The sequence below is a fragment of the Eulemur rufifrons genome, chromosome 4 (genome assembly GCF_041146395.1).
Source record: "Eulemur rufifrons isolate Redbay chromosome 4, OSU_ERuf_1, whole genome shotgun sequence".
NCBI lineage: Eukaryota > Metazoa > Chordata > Mammalia > Primates > Lemuridae > Eulemur > Eulemur rufifrons.
In genome coordinates, this window is record NC_090986.1 from 67013182 (window position 1) to 67019469 (window position 6288).

Below are 6288 nucleotides of genomic sequence, written 5' to 3' on the forward strand. Positions count from 1 at the left end.
AGGTCGGCTCTGCTCCACTGTAGAGAGAGTGGAACATGTCTTTACTTCAGAGTCTGTAATGGGCTTTCCAAGAAGAATGTAGTTGAGTACGGTGAGCCTGACTTCCTTAATTTTTAGTCTGTGGAAATTTCTTTTGGATACTTCTTGGTGTTCTGCAGAGATTCTTTGGGAGGCTCAAAGCTCTTCTTTCCTTTTATGATGTCTCCCTTGCTTCACTTTAAAGCTTCCCTACTTGAGTCTTACAAACCTTGATGTTTAATACATCAAAGCTCCGGTACCAATTGAAGGAAGGGTGGAAGGCAGAGGGGCTCCCTCAAGCCTGCAGGATGGGTCCTGGCTGTGGGTGGAGCACCCTTGCCCACTAGGCCACTGTGGGGTTTGGGTCTCTGATGAGTTGGTGTAGACAGGAGTCTGCTGTGTGACTCATTTTCCACTGCTCCCAATGAGTCATGGCTCTTGCTGATGCTGGGCACGAGTGCATTTCAGACTTGCTCTATTCACTGTGTTCTCTGAAAGTCATTGCAGCCTCTTGAAGACTCCTTTGGACGGGAAGGTAAAAGGAGCTATGAGTAGCTACTCCATCCATCTCCCTGCCACGATGGTGGCCAGCTGAGAAGGGAGGGGAGCTTGACGAAAAGTGAGAGGTAAGGAACAGGTGTCTTCTTGAAGGTGTTTGGTAGTATCCTTCAAATACAGTCATGCACTGAATAACAGCTATTTGGTCAAGCAATAAATAACTTATCTGATAGTGGTCCCATATGATCATAATACCTCATTTTCACTGTACCCTTTCTGTTTAGATATGTGTATATACACAAATACCACTGTGTTATGATTGCCTACAGTATTCAGTACAGTAACGTGCTATACGGGTGTGTAGCCTAGGAGCAATAGGTTATACTATACAGCCTCGATGTGTAATAGGCTATCCCACCTAGGTCTGTGTAAATACACTCCATGATGTTAGCACGATGACGACATCGCCTAATGATGCATTTCTTAGAACACGTATCCCCACTGGTAAGCAGTGCATGACTGTATATCCAAACTAAGACAAAAATGCAGAAAACATTATAAGACACGTGTTCTACTTCTACCTTCTGATGAAGTTAGTAGACTGTTTCATCAGAGATTCTGTTAGTATTAATAATCCTTCAACTTTATGTTTGATTTTAAACTGGAGTTTTCTAGCACAGCAATGGTTCTCATTTTCTGAGACAACTAAACTTACTCCATAAAGAAAGGAACCAGGATCCTAATCTCAACACATCCTCCTCGGTTGTTTGCAGAGGAGTCTGTTTACAGGAGGTAAACATGCAATAGAGTCTGTAATATGTTTTCGCAATTGTATTTCCTAGTGAGACCTGCTTTGCCTCAAAATTCAACTTAATTTTCATTCTAGGAAAGGCACTGTCTTTATTACAAAAATTAAAAAGAAATAACCACTTATATATAATTTGAGGGGAAAAGATACAGCTCTGAGATAAAAATCAATCACATAGAGCCTATGTACTTAAAAAGCTTGAGTTAGGCGGGTTTTCAAAAGCAGTTGTGTGAGATTTAAGTTGTGAGGAGGCACATTGATTGGCACAGCTGTGACTTGGTGGCCATTAGTGGCCTGAGGCCTTGAGGTGCTGCTCAGTTTGTGTGAAACCGAATCTGGAGGTGACTGAGCGAACTGTGGATGTTTCATAAACGGTCTCCCCTGCGTCGCCACTTAGGTAAATATTTGGGCGTGGGAGGTGTTGCATCCTGGGCAAAGTAAAAGCAAATTATGAATTGTAACCTCTGGAAGGTGACAATTCAAGCTAGGGGGCTTAAGGAATATATCTCAAAGCTGATTCCCTGGGTACTAGGGCACCAGTCATACCACAAATTCCAGTCAGGATTGCAGAAGTGGGTCCTGGGAGGCAATGGGGTGGGGTGTTGAGTGGTTCTTACTGTGGGACCAGCCCAGAGCTTTCGGGCAATTCTCTCTCTCTCTCTCTCTCTCACACACACACACACACAGGCAATGATGATATCTAGAATCAATGCCCAGCTCTGCCTCTTGGAAGAGCCATGTGGCTCATTCGTATTTCATTTCACTTATAACATAGGCCCATCTTGGTGTTTCTGTGTTTGGATTAATTTGAATGATTGTGACACATCTAGCCAGATGTGAACGTAGATCAGTCAGCATTCTGTAAAGGGATTGTGTCTCATGTCTGCGCTGGACATCAGAATTGTAACTGTATTTGTCATGAGGGACCACCCACTGCAATAATCTGAGCTGATCTGTTCCTGAAGTGGTTCTGTAACCTGGTGCTTTATGAAGACAAAAAAAAAAAAAAAAAAAAGTATTTGAGCTCATGCCACAAAAAGAGAACAATACACATTTTATTCTACAGTTCACATGTGCGGAAATATATATGTAGTAGGCTGCTTCATCATTGATGAAAATACGTGCTTTGGTTCTCGACAGCAAGAAGGGTCAGGGACCACCTCAATGCCTTGGAGAGCGATGCATTGTGGGGACTGAAGGATAGGAAGTGCCACCCTCCAGCTGAGATGAATGAGCTGGAGCTTGTGCTCATCCTTTTCATTTTCAAAAGTTTGAAGACAGAGGCCCCAACACAGAGGCTGCAGGGCCTTGTGTGGATGGCACAGCAGGAAAGGCAAGGTTGTCGTGGGCTCCCCAGCCTTCTCCAATCCAAGAGCAGCTGGGCCTGGGGCTGGGAGGGACTGCCAAGGACATTTGTGCCCTTCCAGATGTGGAGCAGTGGTGGGAACAGAGGACCCAGCCCCACCCCTTAGGTCTGGGAGGCACTGGCACGGGATTGGAGCTTGTGGTGCCCATTGTGAGAGTCCGTTCCTGTGGGTGGATCCGCCGAGGCCTCTGGTTATGAATCGGGGTTTGGGGCTTGAGTTTCCTGCTCTGGGAATGGACTTGAGCTGGGTGGGCTGAGGGGAGGAAAGAGAGAGGGTGGCCACTAGAGAGTGGATACAGATACCAGTGTCCTATTTCTTTCCCTCTAAGGAACCAAAGAAAGCCCTTGCTGGTGTGGTCGGGGAATTATTTCTGTCTGGGCTGGGTCCTTCCTGAGATGTCTGAGTTGCCTAAGTTCTCTTGCACCAATCTACCTAGGACGAGAAGATACACACAACTTCTGCCTCTGCAACCGCACTTGCTTTGCTTTCCTTAAACAGCTTATTTTTCATGTGCATTGCTGTGGGGGCTTTACCCACCTTCACCCTGCACCCCCACACTTGAACAGGGATTCTGGCCGCCTGCTGTTCGTATTGTCTATTTCCCTGTCTGAGACTGCAGCTTTGCCTTCTAAACCTGACTTTGCTCTGTGCCGTGGTTCTGTCCCCTAAAGGAAATGGAGTTTTCGAGGTCTGTGGCATGAAGATTTAGTGTTGGGGCTGACAGCAGAGTCCCCTGTTGGCAGAACCAGGGAAGCGCCACTTTGCGTCATCCCATTAAACAGCTTGGTGGGTTAACTGCTGGATGTGCTTGTTGTAGGGTAGGAGCAGCTTAGGGAGCCTTGAGCAAAAGCAGTTCTGAGCTGACAGGAGATAGTATCATCGTATTTGGTCACACGCTGGTGTAAGTGAACCGTGTGCACTAGTATGGCCCAGAAATAAGTGTTTTTATTTATTTTTTGTGGAACTTATAAGACCTCAGGCACACGCCCGCCTTTTAGCTTTCCTGCTTGCCCTGCCACCCCCACCGCAGTGCCTAGTTCCAGCCTCCGGAGTTCTAGCTCCCGGCCCGGCGCCTCTGCTCACAGGCGCCCTCTGCCGGGAGCCGCCCCACCCTGCCTGGTGGATCCCGGCCCACCTGGCAAGACCCTGCCCAAGGGCTCACAAGTCTTTCCTGACCTTTCCCTCTCAACTTGGCCCCTGTGGTAGCGTGCACTCACTTCTAATTCCTAGTGCCAGAAACGCTCCATTTCAATTGTTTATAATTCATTTCTGTAGACTGTAGGATAGTCTAGCACAGCCCTGAAGCCACACTGCCTGGTATGAAATCCCAGCTCTGCCGCTGACTCTGCGTGTAGCCTTCGGCAAGTCACTTAACCTCTAAATGCCTCAGTTTCCTCATCTTTAAAATGACGATGTTAACAAAAGTGCACTTACTTCACTGGGTTGTCGTGAGAATTAAATGAGTTAATATATGTGAGGCACTAACATGTGACTAATTTATGCAGGGCAGTGCATGGCAAGGAGTAAGTGCTGTAATAAGTTGTTTGTGGTTATGGTTACTAATCTAAAAGTCTTTTGTGGGCAAATGTTAGTATCTCATTTGGTTTGGGTCCACCGTAGGTGGTCCTTGGTGGGAGTTGAAAGATGTCAGTGGAATAACTGAATGGCTAGAATGCCTTCCTGTCATCTCTGAGTTCAATGTCATTTCAACAGCATACACATTCCCTAAGTCTGAAAATGGAATGACAGGACTGGTTCTGAGAACTAGCATGACGAGATGGCTGAGACAAGAAACATTTACACTGACAGCCTATGAGCCGCACAGATCATCAGTAACGCAGTTCGTCTCCAGGTGAGTTCCAGGCAGGACCTCTGGTCGGAAGGTCAATCTTATTATTTTCCTTGTTTGTCATTTCCCATCTCTTTACCAGGCAGGTCTTCATCATATGCACTGAATGGTGCTCTCAGCTTGACTTGTCAGCTCTTCTTAGTTCATGTCGTCCTCTAAATGTGCCACACCCACTGGATTGGCCAAACACCCGCACGGGGCCTGGCCTGGGTCCCGTGGCCTTGTCTTTGTATCACCTGTATTGTCTCCACATCACCCTGGTGAGTTCAGAACTTTCTCCTGGACAGTCAATTTTTGACAGCAGGGGAAAGGCAGGAACATAGGTGATCTGCTCTTGATTATCCCAGCACATTTTATTATTATGATAATTTTTTGGTCTCCTTTCCTCTGGGAGCTAGAAAGAGGGTTACTAGCTTCTGAAGCAAAAAGACCTTAAGATCACAGGGGCCCATGAATTATGCCCCCTGTCTGCTCTTCCTCTTTCTGTATTCCCAATGTTATTCCATGATGTCATTTCCCACGTTCAAAAACTGGAAAAATCATTTTTTATCTCACCCTCATCCTTTTGGCCTTTATAAGCTCAGACTTTAAAAAAAAATTGGCACTGATCCCATCTCCGAGTCATTGCCTTACTTCGGGCTTTTATTATTTCTTCATTAGACCCTCACTGTAGACCCCTACCCAGTCTCTGTCCAGCCACACTGCAGCCAGAACAATGCATCCAAAAAATATTGGATTGTATCATGTAATAAGATGATCTTAAAAATGTGTACTTCTTGAACTGTGCCTCACTATTTTTTAAATATTGTGCCCCGTATTATATCATCTATTATTTGAAGTGATTACATGTCCTTCATAAAACTCTATACTGGGCATGTAGGGGAAATGTTGACAAACCAAGGTAGAGATGAGGATCTCAAACTTAGACAGGTTAAGAAAGGTCCAGGGGTCTTGTAACAAAGGAGAATGTAATATAACCCTAACTGCTGTATAAAATACCCTCTGTATGTAGTGGTAATTGCTCTATTTTATCTTCGACTTATTTCTTTCAGACATAAAGAGCTGTCCTTTAGGCCTAATATTCTGAAATATGAAGAATAAAGACATTTATTCCATTTTTTGCCATTTACTGTTTATATATTTCTACTTTATTACTTTTCTGACTTTTCACCCCAATACTGCGAATCCTGATTTTTAAATCTATTCTCAGGTGCTGGCCTCCTACTCCCTTCATCCTTGTGTTTGACCTTTAGCACTGCGAGGCCATTCTTAAGCAGAACTGGCCACAGAGCTTCTATCAGGAATACATGATAGCTTTGAATGAGGCAGGAAAATGAGGTCTATTTTCTTTCTATTCCGATGTCAGAGAACTCCTAATACTGTAAAGATAAGGCCCATTGGACTTATGTCTTTAAGCTACTGTCTAGCGCATAGTGACTCTCAGGTTCCTTGCGCGGGTTATGAGCTTGGAGCCCATTCTCTGTGATTCAAGCCCGCATTTCCCGTGCTGGGTTTTACGGAACACTGTTCAGGGAGATGTGACAGGAATCCCAAATAAAGGTGGACCCAATGACAAGTTTGGGAACCGCTGCATGTGCTCTTTCTCTCCTGAAGCTTGATAATGCTCATCCGTATGTTAAGAAGCTAAGAAGTCCCCTAAAATATCTTAGTTCGGGTTTTCCTGGTAGCATATGGTGAGATCAAGATTCCAGGGCAATTAGTTTCGTTTGGGAGAGAGAGGAAACAAT